This window comes from Lutra lutra, chromosome 7 (genome assembly GCF_902655055.1).
Source record: "Lutra lutra chromosome 7, mLutLut1.2, whole genome shotgun sequence".
Lineage (NCBI taxonomy): Eukaryota > Metazoa > Chordata > Mammalia > Carnivora > Mustelidae > Lutra > Lutra lutra.
In genome coordinates, this window is record NC_062284.1 from 29,232,009 (window position 1) to 29,249,877 (window position 17,869).

The following is a 17,869-nucleotide window of genomic DNA, read 5'->3' on the forward strand; positions in this document are numbered from 1 at the left end:
GTGCCCCTTATATAGCATTTTTAAAAACTAAATGGCCAGTGGTATGTTTTGATCAACATCAGATGGAGATGGGATAGGGAAAATACTGGTTCTGGGAAAATACCCTCTTTCTCCATTGGTGGCATGCTCATTCAGTTCTCATTTTTATATTCCAGTAAGTTATTTTTGCTTTCACTGTTTAACAAAAAAGAAAAACTTAAAAATCCTTGCATTCCTTATTCTACTGGAGAATTTTAATGTTTTTCATTTATCATGGTAAAACCAAGAATAATTTTATACCTTTTTTGTATACAGCTATTACCTGTAGGGCAATTTGTCTTTCAACAGGGATAAATTACTCGAAAAGAAATGAATCCTAGATAGTTTTCCCTTCAAGTCAACTTAAAATGTCTTGAAACTTAAACTCCTTGTTTAAAAAAAAAAAAATTGGGGGGTGTGTGCAGGCTTGGGGGTGTGTGCAGGTTAGGCTTCCAGCTCTTGACTATGGCTCAGACACTGATCTCAGGGTCATGAGATTGCAAGAAGCCTGCTTGAGATTCTCTCCCACCCCCTCCCTCTACCACTCCCCGCGCTCACACTCTCAAAAAATTTTTAAATTAAAATTTTTTTAAATAAAAAAAAAGTCTGTAGACACTTGAAATCTGAGGATAGGCTAAAAAAAAAAAAAAAAGAAATGGACTAGGTTTTTAACCTCAAAAGTCCCAGTGATACCGCTTTTCAAACTACAAAATTCATTGGACTCTAAGGATCCATGCTTTGTAAATTATCATGGATAAATATTTGTGGATATCACTATAGCCAACAGCATTAACAAAATAAGTATACCCCAAACTTCAATTACAGAAAACTTCAGAAATAATGTGGGCTTGGTTTCAGACCACCACTGCAATAAATATCAAAATAAAGTGAGTCAAGTGACTCGGCTTCCCAGTGCATAAAAAAGTTCTATTTACGCTATACTAGTCTATGAAGTGTGCAATAGTATTATGTCCAAAAACAAAAAATACTTTATTGCTAGAAAAGGCTAACCATCATCTGAGGCATCAACAAGTTGTAATCACCGATGCAGGTCACCATTAAGAAATATAATAAAGAAAAAGTTTGAAATATTGCAAGAATAAACAGAATGGGACACAGAGACATGAAGTGAGCAAATGCTGTTGGAAAAATGGTGCCAAGAGACTTGCCTCACTGATGCAGGGTTAGCACAAACCTTCAATTTGTAAACAAACAAAGAAAAAAGTAGTTTTCTGCAAAGTGCAATAAAGCAAAGCTAAATGTAACAAGGTGTGCCTGTCCTCCTGGCCCTTATTTTTCTGTGATAGGTTTCAGATCATTAATATCTGTAAGGAAAACAAATGGACTGAATTTACATTATTGAAGAAAAAATGGTCCTTCAATTCAAATATTTTAAAACCCCATAGTTGCTGATTTATTAACATTTCAACTATTAAAAGTTACCCCTTTTTCTCACCTATACCTTTAAATAAAAACAAAAGTCATGACGGATTATATAGATTTCTTCAGAGATTCTGCACAACTTTTGCTTACCAATCAATATCCTCATCACAAACTGGGGCATCTGCAGAATATTTAATTAGGTCATCTAATTGAAAATCATAAAGAATCCTAGCAGAAAATTTAGCAGGAGAGTACTTGCTATCTCTTTTCTTTTGGGTACTTTAATGACTGACCTTTTAGGTAAAGAAGTCTTTCCAATGGAAAACAAAAACTTCTCTGGCATGTTTTTCTTCACATTGCACAATGTCCTACTTTACTATATTTCAGATCCTCTAGGAAACTAGTACATGCCGTGACTGTCATTTCCTATAACCAAGATATTTGTGCACCTGGATGAGCCAAAAGCAGAGACTGCAGATCTTAGAAGCTCAGATATACCAATCTTCTTATAATACTAGCTTTCAGTGGAATTGGGGAAGATAGCTTGAATAAAAAGAAAATTGGTTGCAAAGGAGGAATTCTGCTATAAATAGGCAGAATTTTCTATTTTTCTGGCAGCCACGGGATCTAATAATATTTTTTTAAAAAATCTATGAGCTGAGAAGGATTTTTCCTATGAAGTATACTAGGCAATCACTCTCAGTTTGCCCCCAGCCACAGGGAGCACAATGGATTTAGTAATAGTGTTTTTCAAATGGTAATAGATTTCAGAAGTCCCCAAAAGTGGGCAATGATCACTACTACTATGCAGTGTATCCTACATTGTTTAAACTGCAGCAAAGAAAATGAAATTGATTTTGCTATTTAATGATCAGGTTTCCTCCTCACTGCGTGATTTCAATTCAAGATTAACACAGTACCTTTCATTTACATCACATCCCAAATTCTCTATTGAGAACAGGAATTGAATAATATAGGCAAGACATTTACTTTCTCGCTCAATGAGAAATTAATGCCAATATTTTCCAATCTTTTAAGATTATTCAACATTCATTTCACAGCAAATATTTATTGAAACTAAGGTATTTCAGGTACTTCAATCAATTCTTCCATCATCCAAAGAACATAAGCACTGTAACTTAAAAATTTTCAAGTACTCTTAATCACAAGATTTTCAAAGAGGTAGTTGTTTTTATCATTATGTTTTAGGTTTTCAACTTCTAGATGAGCAAAACTCAGCCATTTTAAAAGAGTTTAACAACTATACCATAAATGTCAGAGATTCTAACTACCTTCAGTTTTAAACTAGTCTAATGCAGACCAAAGACATGTTGTTGGTTTAGAAGTGATCACATATGTAACTAGCAACACAGGAAAACAGTCATTTTCAGCATTTTTTAAAAATAAAAAAACACCATTATTTCAGTTCAGTCACAACCATAAATCTCTCTTTTGACCATATTTATTATTAGGGAAGAAAAGTCCTACAGCTTCTGTTCTTTGGTATCTTTAATTCCAACTTTGAGAAGACCCAGTAACTGTCCCTTATCACATTTCTTCCTTAAACACTGATTGCTGGGTGGAATATAATGAGTTAAATGGTCCTTTAAACTTACCCTTTTTTAAAACTCTTAATTCAAAAAGCATATGGAGACTATATGCCTTAAGATGTCAAGGACCACAGTTTAGGATAGCAGAATGGTAGAGCTGTAGTCTATAAATTCTATCTTAAAATCCCTCTCTTTTCCTCATCATTGATAGTTTCTCCTCAATGTGCTTTTAGCACCTCTAAAATATTGTCCCTCCTATGCACTTCTCTGGTGTTAGCAGGCCCACAGGGAGCTAAACTTCAACCATTCCCAGCAGCACCTAGGGAGGACAAAACTGTACAAAGTGGTAATAGTTGGCACTTCTATTCCCTTCCTTCCCTACCAAGCCCCCTGCCAGCAGGACCCAGAAGGGAGCTAAACATCCACCCCCACCCTTGCAAAGAGGCAAGCCAAGGAAAAACATTAAATACCAAAATTCATTCAATATGAAGTTTCCAAGAGTACTTATAAGATTTTTTTCATTACAAAAAAACGCTTTCCACAAACTTTTTCTCCTAGAATTAGTAACTTGATCTTAGTATTTCCCTTTAACGTGCTCAATTTTCCTCAAGGTCTGGGGATCTTTAGTTGATCAGAGCTATCCTGAAGAAACTCTTCCTCTCATCCTCTCACTTCCATATTGGCCTTTATTTTAAATGTTTAAAGATTATTTTAAAAATCATTTCAAACTTACAGAAAAGTTCAAGAATAGTATAAAGAACCTTTTTCTCCAAACCATTTGAGGGTAAATTGTTGATATTGTGCCTGATCATCCCTGAAAACTCAGGTTTGTAATTCCTTTCATAAGGATATTTTCCCAAATAACCATGATACAATCATCAAAATCAACAAATAAACAATGATATCCTGTAATCTCTATGCCCTTTTCAAGTTTCACCTATCCCACTAATGTCTTTTGTAGCAGAAGATCAGATTTGGTATCATGGGTTACATTTGTCACATTTCTTTTAGTCTCTTACTCTGGAAGAGTTAGTTTTTGAGTTTTTCCTTGACTTCCATAATCTTTAAAATTTTTGAAAGTTATAGGCTAGGTATTTTCTAGAAAGTCTCTCTATTTAGAATTCTCTGATGTTTCCTCAAGATTAGATTTATGTTACAGATTTTGGTAGAAGAATCCTAGAAATGATCTCCTGGTCCTCATAATGCCTCCTATCAGTAGTACATGATTTTACTTTGTTCCATTACTATTAACATTAGTTGTCACCACCTGAGTGGGGTTAGTATCTGCCAGGTTTATCGCTGTGAAGTTCCTCTTTCTTCCTTAGTCAATAATAGATATTTTGGGAGAAGATGCTTTGAGATTACACAAACAGCCCATTACTCATTAAAATTTCACCCATTAGTTTTAGCATCTACCAATATTTCATGGAAAACTGATTATACTACACTGGTTCCCGAATTGTGGTTTTCCCAATTCTGTTCTTCCTTTTCTTCTCTCCACTAATTTATTATGTCACTATAATTTGATAATGAGCATTATATGATACTCAAACTGTTCAAAAGTTAGCCAGTGAGTGCTCCTTCAAGGTCGCTTCTGTATCCTTTATATATAACTCCTCTTTGAGCAATTCCAGACTTTCTGGTACAGGAAGATATATTCGGCATGGACAGCGCTGGAGAATATAAAGTGAAATAAGTCAGTCAAAGACAAATACTATATGATTTCACTCATGTGGAATTTAAGAAATAAAACAGATGAACAAAACCAAAAAGAGACCAAAAAAGAAAAGCTTAACTATAGAGAACAAACTGATGGTTACCAAAGGTGGTGGGGTGGGGGGTAAGGGAGAGGAAATAGGTGAAGGGGATGAAGAGTACTTACAGCCATGAGCACAGAGTAACATAGAGAACCGAATCACTGTAATCTACACCTGAAACTAATATAACACTGTGCTTTAACTGTATTGGAATTAAGAAAGACACAAGAAATTTATTCTCTTTCAGTTTTAGGAGTCATAACCCTAAAATCAAGATCTCCGAAGGGCCACATTCTCTGAAGGCTCTCAGGGAGAACCATTCCTTTTCTCTTCCAGCTTCTGATGGCCATAGGCATTCCTTGGCTTATGGCTAAATCACTCCAATCTCTGCCTCCGTCTTCTCTGTATCTCTACCTTCTGTGTTTTATGAGGGATATGTCATTGGATTTAGAGTCTACCAAGATAATCGAGATAATCTCCTCTTAAGATTCTTAATTTAAATATATCTTCAAAGACTCTTGTTCCAAATAAGGTCACATTCATGGGTTCTGGAGGTTAGCATATGGGTATATTTGGGTGGGCACGGGGCGAGGGGAAGGGTGCCCAGGGAAAACATCACCATTCAATCTACTACAATGATCTTGACAGTTTAAAGGATTACTGGTCAGATAGTTTATAGAAGTGTGATTTGATTTCTCATGATTAGTCTGGGATAATGTGTTTGAGGGAGAAGAACCACTCAGGTGAAGTATTGTTTTATCCTATCATATCAAGGGTACAGACCATGAGCATGACTAATCACTACTGAATGTTGATCTTGATAATCTGGCATGAGGCAGAGTTTGTCACATTTCTCCATGATATTGTACTCTTTAAAGAAAAGTCACTATCAAGAGTTCAACTTAAGAGGCAGAGAGTTATACTTCCTTGAGGATGGAGTATCTAAATAAATTATTTGAAATTTTTCTGCATGGGAGATTTGCCTATTCTCCTTTGGAATCAACATCAATCATTTGTTTATATCAGTAAAGACAAATGGATATTTCTTTATACTTTGGGTTTTAACCCAACACTACTTTATTTATTCTGCTTCTCAATGTGTTCCAGCTTTGAACATTGGGAGATCTTTCGGTTGGCCCTTCTGTCCCTTTGTTGCACTCCTGTTATTGTGTGCGTGCGTGCGTCCGTGTGTTTTACATACTTTCTTAGTTTTTGGCACTACAAGATGATCCAGGCTCACCTTGTATACTTCCTGCCCAGCACAAGAATCAGTCACTCCTCTCATTCCTCTTACTGGATAATGGTATTAAAAATTAAATTCTGGGCACAATGTAGGGTCATTGTTACTAGGATTTCATTGCTTCTAGGCCCTCTCAGCTAACAGAGCAATATAACCTGTGTATATACACACATATCTATGAACATTTCTATATATAATCATCCATATCCGTATTAAGCTAAACATGCATTCATACTAATTAATATCTCCAAATCTAATCCATTAGCACATAGATCATATTAGCTTCTTCTCCCTGTTTACTTATAACTCCATTACAATAGTAAAAACATGTACAGTAGTTTCAAAATTGTTACCCTGAACCCCATGAACCCCCTGTATGAGAGTACAGTGTTTACATATATGTTCCTTTTCCCTTTTAGTCTTACAGATTGCACTGATTTCCAAAGTTACTTAGATCAGCACCTTATTCCTCCATCCATTTCAGTGACATTGTTTCATAAATCTGCAAAACATTTACATTCTTTTGTCACATTTTACACCCCATCCTGGGATCCCTGATCATCTAAATGAAATTTTAAAAATTTATATACATTAATATCCACTCTTTCTGCTATAAGGTTCCACAGGTTTTAACAAATATTTAATGTCCTATATTCACCATTATAGTATTATACAAAATACATTCACTACCCTAAAAAAGCCCCTGTGCTTCACCTCATCAATCTTCTCCCCAGCTCATTGCTCCCCTAGGCTCTTGGCAACTACTAATCCTTTCACTGACCCTTATTTTTGCCTTTTCCAGAATGTCATATAATGGGACTTGTACAGAATGTAGCATTTTCAGACAGAATTCTTTAGCTCAACAGTATATATTAAAGATTCATCTATGTCTTTACAGTTTGATAGCTCTTTTCATCACCAAATAATATTCCATTTATGGATGTACTAAAGTTTATTCATTCACCTACTGAAGGATAGCTTGGCTGTTTTTGGTTTGGGGGTGGATTATGAACAAAGTTACTATAAACATTTGTGTGCAGGTTTGGTAGATATGAGTTTTCAAATTAGTTGCGTAAATACTTAGGAGTGCATTTGCTGGTTCGTATGGTGAAACTACACTTAGCTTTGTAAGAAACATCAAACTGTTTTCCAAGGTAGTTGTAGCATTTTGCATTCTCACCAGCAAAGAATGAAAAATAACGTTGCTCCACATCCTTATTAGAATTTGTTTTTGTTTTAAATTTTAGTCATTCTAACAGGTATGTAATGGTATCTTATTATTTTAATTTGAAATTCCCTCATGATCTATGATGTTGAATATCTTTTATATACTTATTTGCCACCTATACATCTTCTTAGATGAAATGTCTCTTCAAAGCTTTTGTTCATTTTTTCAATTGAGTTGATTTGTTTATCATTGAGATTTAAGAGTTCTCTACATATTTTGGATACAAATCCTTTATCAGATGTGTTTTGCAAGTATTTTCTCCCTGTCTGTGGCTTGTCTTTTCAGTCTCTTAACAGTGTCTTGCATCGCGCAGAAGTTTTCAATTTTAACTAAGCCCAACTTATCCATTTCTTTTCTTCCCTGGATCACATTACTAATGTATTTTGTTTTATTTATTTATTTTTACTTTTTATTTTTAAAGAGGGGGAGGGGCCAAGGGAGAAGAGGAGAGAGAATCTTAAGCGGGCTCCACACCCAGCATGAAGCCTCATGCGGGGCTCAATCTCACAGTCCTAAGATCATCACCTGAGCCAAAATCAACAGTTGGACACTTAACTGACTGAGCCACCTAGGCATTCTCTTACTAATGTATTTTAAAACTCATTGCCAAACCCACAAGTCATATCAATTTTCTCCTATGTCTTCTTCAATAAGTATTATAGTTTTTCATGTTAATATCTGGTATATGATTATTTTGCGTTACCTATTGCTTAAATCATAAGGTCTGTGCATAGGTTCACTTATTACATATGTTCCAGCACCAGTTATTGAAAAGACTACCTATCCTTTGTCCATTGAATTGCCTTTGCTCTCTTGTCAAAGATCGTTGACTAGATTTGTGAGGATTTATTTTGGACTCTCTATTCTGTCCTGTTAATTTATGTGTCTAATCTTTTGCCAATAACACTGTCTTAATTACTGTAGCCTTATACTGAGTCTTGAAATCAGGTAGTGTGAGTAGTCCAACTTTGTTCATTTTCTTTGTTTATTTTCAGTATTGTGTTGGCCTTCTTAGGTCTTTTGTTTTCCATATAAACTTAAGAATTAGTATGATGATACCTATAAAATAGCTTACTAGGATTTTGACTGGGACTGGGTTGAGTCTATAGATTAAAATGGAAAAATGGAAACAACTGATATCTTAACAATATTAAGTATTCTAATCCACAGATTATCTCCCCATTTATATAGATCTTTGATTTTTTTAAATCAGTGTTTTATAGTTTTCCACTGTATATATATATATACACTGTATATATTCTGTATATATTTTCTCAGATCTGTACCTTAGCATTTCATTTTGGTGGGTGCTTTTTAAATGGGATTTCCTGAGACTAAAAAGTTTGAGAAAACTGTTCACACAAATCACCTAACCTACTTGGGACTTGGTACTTATTTGTACATGTGTATAGTACTTCCTGCACTTATCACTATACAGGGTTATTATAATGATGAAATGACAATACATGGAAAAATTACATGCAAATTAGAAATCACTAAACAAGTATAAGGCAGGGGGAGATTTATAAAGATAGGTAGGAAAAAACCAAAATTTGTACTCAATTGTATATTTAATGTAGACCCACTAAATGACAAAGGAGTAGATATTTAATGTAGGGTCTTCTGGAAATTAATCTGATTGATAGGGTATAATTCAATGGAAAATGGGTAAAACTTAGAATAGTGCAACAGATGAGTGTTTTGGTGAGAATTTTACAAAAAAGGGACTTAGAAATAATTTAACATCTTCATTTTACATATGTTGTAGGTTGTTCTCACTAGGAAATATTAGTATATATGGCAAATTATAATGCAGTTATCATGTACATTCTCGTTTAGCCATTTTCTCTTTTTGAGTATTTGAAGAAAAGTGAAGGAAGAGTAACTAGTCAGAGTTTAAAGGAGTAAGTGATGGAATCAGTAAGACCTCAAATTCTAAACCCTCAATTGGACTTAACTACAGAAATTCTGAGGATACCTTTTATCCTTTGCTCTTGTATCATTTACATTGTCCTTCAGAAACAATTTGGCTTTTGCACACACTATCTCCTGGGTAAAGCAACTAGAAGAAGGCTGGCAGCAGGCTCCAAATATTTTCTTATGCCATTCAAAATTGAAGTGCCTTTCTAGATCCAGAAAAAGAACAGTTATGGTCATTTAAAATCCCTGGAAATGGCTGTGTGATAGAATATGGCATTTACATTTGGAACTGCTTAATCATTCTTTTATAGACTAGCTGAAAGTTATTTTGTCTCTCTGGCATTTTCTTATGTCTAAACTGCCTTCCTCTGTCATCCAGGGCTCAGTTTCAAGGTTGAAATACATTATGATAATCACAGTCAACCCAAAGGCATCCCTATTCCAAACTCTCCATAACTTCATGCTTTCCCTATCAATTTCACTTCAGTTAAAAGGCCAGTTAAAAGAAGAATGTATGAATAAATCTGAGCTTACAAATTCTATTGCCATATTACCTCACATACTCAGGCTTTTTATTAAATTTGCCATCTTCACATTATAGTATACATTAAAAAGATGGCATGTACATAAACATCTTCAGAAATTACGTGACTCCATTTTAAAAAGCTGAACTTTCTGAAGTAAAGGTTCCCCATTTTTTACCTAAATTATCATCTATCTTCCATCTTGGATACTTCTATTACTTCAATTTCTTCAATCACTTCTCTCCCAAAGCCAATGAAGAAAAACAATACAGGGAAATATAAATTATTTTTTATTACTAAAGTATTACCAACCTCACGCATTCTTCAACTAGAGTTTTAGCTTCAGGACAAAACCATGGCTATAATCCAAGCCAATTCCCAGGTCTGAGGCTTATAAGTATCTGATAACAAGCACTTTACAGTTTATCTGGGTCTTGGCTTCTTTGCGAGCAAAATAAGGGAAGTGGACATGATGATCAGCAACTTTTCTTAAACAAACATCAACTATTTGAACTTTTTAACTCCTACTGCTTACATTTGCACATAGAATGTAGGATCTTTTTGAAAACATTACTGGAATAAAAGATCTACAGAATAACAGTAGCTCACAAAGGAAATAACAATATAAGCAAGTGATAGATATAAACATTTAGGTTAGTAAAATGTTATAATCCTAACAAAAGCCTTCTCTTAAGATTCTGTATAGACCAGCTTAAATTTTTTTTTCTTGACTCCAATAACAATTTTTCTTTTCTTTTTTTTTTTTTTAAGATTTTATTTATTTATTTGACAGACAGAAATCACAAGTAGGTGGAGAGGCAGGCAGAGAGAGAGAGGAGGAAGCAGACTCCCCGCTGAGCAGAGAGCCCGATGCAGGGCTCGATCCCAGGACCCTGGAATCATGACCGGAGCCGAAGGCAGAGGCTTTAACCACTGAGCCACCCAGGCTCCCCCAATAACAATTTTTCTGTAAAACCTTTCCTGCTTCAGAAGTTCTTATGCTAACTACCTCTTCTAGGTTCTCATGGCACAGGATTTCCTTTCTATCAAAGAATTTCAATCAGACTATGAACTCCTTCCTTATTTGTCCACATAAACTGGATCATACAAACATTATTCAGATTGAATTTTAGCTTTTATGTGCACTTCCCTATCTAAACAGAAGGGGGACAATTTGGAAGGGGTCTGGCCAACAATCACAAAATATTGGGGAAAAAAACCTTGTTCTGCTTGAGTTCTCTTTAAAATTCTGTGTATATAAGGCTGGAGTATTTATCAGTTTTTAAATTCTGGGTTTACAGATAAGGTCTTCATACTTGGTTACAGCTCTCATAATACTTAATATTAGGAATATACTAGGGGTGCCTGGGTGGCTCAGTTGTTAAGCCTCTGTCTTCGGCTCAGGTCATGATCTCAGGGTCTTGGGATCGAGCCCCGCATCAGGCTCTCCGCTCAGCAGGAAATCTGCTCCCCCGCTCTATCTCTGCCTGCTGCTCTGCCTACTTGTGATCTCTCTCTCTGTCAAATAAATAAATAAAATCTTTAAAAAAGGAATATACTAGCTGCTTAATAAATGCTGAATATGGAAAAAATAAAAGGTTAAAGATTTAAGAATTAACATAGCATTAACTTTTCAGGTATACTAGTAGGTATTCAGCAGAATGAATATAAAAATTATTATTTAAATGTAAGGTTTCTGATAAGCAGTTTGAAGTAAAGGAGGAGTAAAAGTGTAACCTGATACAACTGTGTGACAAACTCACTGAGTTTCTGTGTGTCATTCTAAAACTAGAACCAATTGAGTTTACAGGGTTATAATGAATAAAGACATGTATGTAAAGCATCTATCACTCCATGCCCCACAGGAGGTGCTCAATAAATATATGGCAATATTACGTAACTCATTCCTCAATATAACTTCAGCCTTAATAGTGATAATGCCTTTCCTTCTTTGTTTCATTTCAACATATCCCTCATTTGTTACTTAAGTCCCTTCTGATAACACCTCAGTTAAAAATTTCAGGTATGTATGCTTTTCCCAACTATTAGCTTCATTACAAAATTCTATTAGGAAGATAATCTTCCATACTCTAACTATAGAAAAAATCACTTTTGATAGTACATTGCTTTTCTGGAGTCCTAAAACAGTAATAATATTTATGACACTGAGCACTGAAGTTTACGAAGCAGTAAATAGCTTTTGAGGCTGATTAAGCACCTCTGTTTCACTTCACAGACTCCAGAACCATAGGCATTACCCCTTAATTAAATGCTTGTTTATGTTACACAAGGACCTTTTCTGGTCCTACACCTTTCAACAAATATTAGAATGAGAAAGGAGGGAAAAAAGCTAAATTATTGGAGAAGATGCTATTAACACTAAACTTCTGTTCAAAGCTGGGTCAACAAGATGACATCATGTACAAGTTTTACTATTAAAAAAAAAAAACAACAAAACAATATCAAGAGGCACCTGGTTGGCTCAGTGGGTACAGTATGAGACTCTTAATCTCAGGGTTGTAAGTTTGAGCCCCATGTTGGGTGTAGAGATTACTTAAAAATAAAATCTTTTTTTTAAGGATTTTACTTATTTCTTTGACAGAGAGACAACGCGAGAGGGAACAAAAACAGGGTGAATGGGAGGAGGAGAAGCAGGCTTCCTGCAGAGGAAAAGCAGGCTTCCTGCAGAGCAGGGAGAGCAAAGCAGGGCTCCATCCCAGGACCCTGGGATCATGACCTGAGCCAAAGGCAGATGGTAAACTGACTGAGCCATCCAGGCATCCCCTAAAAATAAAATCTTAAAAAAAAAAAATCAAAACGAACCCCCCCACACCAGAGAAAGCTGTCATTTGGAAAGATATCAATTACATTTGAAATGTTAGAGTTCAGGATTACAGGTAAAACCACAAATATCAGGTAATAGACAATGCTTCTTTTCAATTTTATTTGGAAATAAGTATAAAGTCATTTTAGAATTTTCATATGGTATTAATAGTTCAGCACTGGAGCGGCAAAAGAACAGAAAGATACAAGTTTCTATATCATTACCAAAGATGAATGTGTCTTCTCTTATTTATGTGGGTTTTATCCCAGAGTAAGATAAAGGAAAAGTTAAAAGAGAAAACCTTAGAAATCCCTGACAAATTATCTCAGGGCTTTGCAGTTCATAGGAAGTTCAGCTGTCATCATTACTTTTAACCCCTAGTTCAGGCAGCCAGTGGTAAATCCATACTTTTACACAGACAGGAGGAAAGACAATGTAAGGCTGCATGTTATAATTCACGGTAGAATGTGTGTTTTTCAGCAAGGGAAAAAAACACCTTTACAGAGCCAGAAAAACAGCAGTCTACATGTCCTGAGTGGGAAAATGCCAACTAGATACACTGCATTTATGAAATTGAGCAGCTGATCACAGATTGAAAATGATAATGATATGCAAATGTAATGGTATAATAAAGCAAAGAAAGTGGTCATTCATCAGATAAATCATCCCCTATACCAGTTTCTATCACCCAAATGTCCTCTGTCTCCACCCACTATTTAATCCGCCAAAAAAAGTCTGAATAAATAGCTTTTTCTGGTCTGTAAGATAAACACCAAATTGTATTTTACCCGTTCTCTCAACTAATTTATTCTTGCATATTTTGCAGTTGCTATTAAGTTTATCAACTTGTTTTATTTGCAATCATCTTTATCGTTTACACTAACAGAAAGGGGACAGAGCGGTAAATAATTGAAAGCACTCAAAAAGCAAAATTTTATAAATTTACATAAGATGTTAAAAGAACTTGAAGCCATGATACATCAGGATCTGGAGCTGTTCTTCCTGGAGAAAAGCTACTTAGAACAGACATGATAGCTGTCTTCAAATATACACAGTCATTCCACAAACAGTGCCAAAAACTAAAACTGGTAGATGAACATTGTAGCGAGGACAATTTGAGTTCACTGTATAAAAGACAACTCTTGTATGTGGGTGGTACAGAACACTCAGGAACCAAATGACCTTGAACAGAAAGGTGGCTGGACTAAAACTAAATGAACTCTAAAGCCTCTTCTCACTCTTGAGTCTCCTGAGTCTATGACTTTGTGGTATATGTTTAAAGTCAGAATGACATCTAGACATTTGTCAGCAGTTCGTGAAATCATACAACGTTCTAACTGTGAGGTTTTGGGTCTGAGGGTCAGGGGAGTGAGGAACAGAATGCTGACCCTGAGTCAGTGCTTTGAAAATCCCTTATGCTCCTGGTGTGGTCAGAGTACCCATTTCAGTGCAGCTTATACTACTCAAAACTTTCTGGAACAAAGCAAACAATTGTTAACTTTCTCTGTGGGTTTCTTACCAAAAATTGACAAACAAAACAAAACTAAAAAATTGGAAGAGGAAAAAAATCACTGGGCTGTAAAAAAATATTTTGAACGAAAGAATGTAGGGTGCTGACAAGACCTGTATTTAAGGAATTTATCATGAAATCCAGACAGGACAGGAATCTAATGGAATGAGTGAAATGAGCAGTTTGTATACAAGGAATGAAGGTTTCCAGAGGGGTGGATGCAGAAAAGCTACTTTTAAAGACAGGAGCCATAATCATTTTTGAAAATTAAATGCAACTATATGCTCTCCACCTTGTTCAACTCTACAAGTTTATGCAAAAGACGGAGCAAGTGAAACACACAACAAAGAAATCTGCTGTAGATCTGGGTGAGGATATCCTGAGCAAATGTTGAGAGTTGAAGGTATTTAAATGATAAATGTTTCAGATAGGAGAAACATGTGCAAAGGCCCTGAGCTAAGAGGAAGCAGAGCACATTTAAAGAACTAAAAGACTAAGAGAGACAAGAAAAGTGATACACAGGAACTATCATATGACCTACATTACAGGCCATGTTAGGATTTAATTTTTAGGCTAAGATCATCATTAAACCTGAGAAGGATTTTTAAACACAGTGACATAATGATCAGATCTGGAGTTTGAAAAGATCACCAGATACTGGGTAAAGCATGTATTTTACAAGTTACCAAAGTAGAAGCAGAGAGACCATTTCAATAGGTTATAACAATGATTGTCTAGAACAAAGAGTGGTACTGGAGATGGAAAGTACATGCATTCAAGAGGTATTTCAAATTGTGAAAGTGAATAAGGGAAACTTCATTTAAAACTGAGTCTAGAGGCCAGAAGGGAAAGCTCTCCAGCCCTATTACTTGTCACCAATTATAACCCAACAGGAAGAGACATACCTTGTATTCTGAACAGGAAGAAGCCTACTTTGTTATTTCAGCAAGGAGGAGGAAAATTTTCTCCTAGCCCACCAACAAGCTCAGCCAGTAAGAAAATAACAACTCAGCCAACAAGAAACTGTTACCATCCTGAACTTTCACTTTCCTCAAACAGACTTTCCTTCAAAGCAGTCCCTCCCAACTTCCTCCTTTTTTTTTTTTTAAGATTTTATTTATTTATTTGACAGAGAGAGATCACAAGTAGATGGAGAGGCAGGCAGAGAGAGAGAGAGGGAAGCAGGATCTCCACCGAGCAGAGAACCCGATGCGGGACTCGATCCCAGGACCCTGAGATCATGACCTGAGCCGAAGGCAGCGGCTTAACCAACTGAGCAACCCAGGCGCCCCCTCCTTTTCTTTATAATGAAACATTCCTCTCCTTGGACCTCTGGACTTGTCTAGGGTTTGTCATAGCTTGCGCGTCACAAATTGCAATTCTTCTGCTATTCCTGAATAAAGCCATTTGGCTGGTAAAATAACTCACTATTTTATTTTAAAGGTGAACAAAATATGACAGCCAGTTTATTTTTTTTAAGATTTTACTTATTAGAGAGGGAACGAGAGAGAGAGCATGCGAGCACAATCGGGGGTGGGGCAGAGGAAGCGAAAGAGGGACAAGAAGACTCCCCACTGAGCAGGGAGTTTGACATGGGGCTCAATCCCAGGAACCCGAGATCACAACCTGAGCCAAAGTCAGCTGCTTAACAGACTGAGCCACCTAGGCACCCCAACAGCCAGTTTATGTGTTAAAGAGGTCGAATACAGAGATCTCTGAGAGGGACAATGTGAGAATTAGGGAACGTCTTCTGAAAATCAGCTCTATCTTAAAGGTTTAAAAGGCATTGGGAGCAACAAGAATCTCTGGTTGAAGAAATGTGCTGAGATAAATAAGAACACAGAAAACTGTGTTTCTTTGGAAACTGTGTTAATTTGGAATTAGTTAGGTGTTTGGAATGAAGTCAGGGGTGTCTTCGGCAGAGTGGTTTGTGTGTGGGGACACTGCCTACAGGGCTTTTAAGAGAAAAAAATTTAAACTTTATACTAGAGACAATGCAAAGCCAGCACACAATCTTACTGAAGAGAGAAGCAAGATTTCATCTGCCTTTTGAACGAGGCATGAAGGGCTGTAACGTTGTATACGAGAGAAGAGTCTAAGGGTCAGAACTAGTGGAGAAGCAAAGGAATTAAAGAAGATGGGACCAAAAAATTTATAAGGTAAGAAAACAGGCTACCAAATGAAAACCAAATGGATGTGAAGAGTTAGAGAAAAGGAGAGGACGAGGACCATACTTAGGTTTCTATCCTGGAACCGGCTAAATTGCCAAACCATTTGCAGACACACAGAGAATACAGTAAGATAAATTAAAGTGACAGGTATTGTGACCAACCAAATGACAAAATATGAAAATATTCTGTTTCTAATCATAGTTACCATGTAATTATCTTATTCTGCATACAATTATTAAACTTGGGTCCAATGGGAACTGGATGATATCAAGAATTCCTCTCTCTTTTTGCTCTGTATTATGAAGCTTTACACTCGATAGGTCCTCAACAATTATTTCCTGTTTCTTTTTTAAAGATTTTATTTATCTATTTGAGAGAGAGACAGAATGAGAGAGAGAGAGCATGAGATGGGGGAGGGTCAGAGGGAGAAGCAGATTCCCTGCTGAGAAGGGAGCCTGATGCAGGTTTCGATCCTGGGACTCCAGAATCATGACCTAAGCAAAGGCAGTCGCTTCATCAACTGAGCCACCCAGGTGCCCTCAACAAATACCTCTTAAGTAAATTAACAGTAACTATGCCAACCAAGTTGATATCTGAATCGACTAAACTGACTAGATGCTCGGCTGCAGCAATTACCAAAAAACCAAGTAACGATAGTTAACGTAGAGAAGTTTATTTTATTTTAGGCAAAAAATGTCCTGAGCTGGGCAGACCAGCAATGGTTTAACCATATAGGTCAGCAGTGACATCAAGGAATAAGGGCCCTTTTTTCTCCTTACTGTGCATTCCCTAGCATTTGCTTTCATATTCACGCTGAACTGAATTGAATTGAATATATCAATTCCATTCTCCTGAGAGGATGAAGGGCCCAAAAATACATCCCCTCATGATTTCACTTGGTTTTGGAAAGAAAGCCCTTCCCAGGAGATTTGTATTAAATATCCCTCTGCCCAGCAATGTGTCACAGGGTCAACCCTGGCTAAAAGAGGTCTAAGGAAGAAGGAAAGGAGGGAGAAGATGATTGGAAATGGGTATTTAATGGGTTTATCTAAATTTGCCATGTTGGAATTCATATTTGGTCTACCAGAAATCTTTTTTTTTTTTTAAGATTTTATTTATTTGACAAAGAGAGATCACAAGTAGACAGAGAGGCAGGCAGAGAGAGAGGGAGGGAAGCAGGCTCCCCGCTGAGCAGAGAGCCCGATGCGGGACTCGATCCCAGGACCCTGAGATCATGACCCGAGCCGAAGGCAGCGGCTTAACCCACTGAGCCACCCAGGCGCCCCTGGTCTACCAGAAATCTTAAGGGGAAAGGCAGGAGGTGGGTGAGGGAGAACCAGTACTAGAAAAAAAAAAAATAGTAAGAGAAAAATACAATAGCACGAAGATCTTGGTTCCTAATACTATTCTCCAGCAAAAGGAAGCAAGGCTCCTTGGAAAATGGCTGACTGTAGGTCTGTGGCAGGAAACACACAGTGGGTCTAGAGCAACCTGTAGTGCCAGAAAATAAGGAAATACTTACCAAAAACACAAACACAAAGCCTTGTTGATGGAGTATGTCCAAGGAGCAAAGAGGCAAGTGAAAGAACTCCTAATGGCTAAAGCTGGAATAACTTGAACAATAAGATATAGTATCAGGTTAAAACCCAAAGGATAAAATAAATCTCCATGAGGTCACACTCATGATTAAATACATAAAATGAGGAAAAAAGACAAACCTTCTGTCAGAAGAATTCTTAATAAC

The 17,869-nt window shown here is 36.5% G+C and overlaps 1 protein-coding gene across 12 annotated transcripts in view; it reads right to left on the reverse strand.

Annotated features, from left to right (window-relative positions):
• Positions 1 to 17,869, reverse strand: part of PEAK1 (pseudopodium enriched atypical kinase 1) — a 306,788-nt gene that overhangs the window by 193,499 nt on the left and 95,420 nt on the right. The window contains exon 1 of one of the 12 annotated variants that reach the window (XM_047737414.1): positions 9,155 to 9,302. The exons of the other annotated variants lie outside the window; for them this stretch is intronic. The gene's annotated coding sequence lies outside the window, so the exon portion shown is untranslated. Of the gene's footprint in view, positions 1 to 9,154; positions 9,303 to 17,869 lie in introns of those variants that run through there. 12 annotated transcript variants of the gene reach the window in all.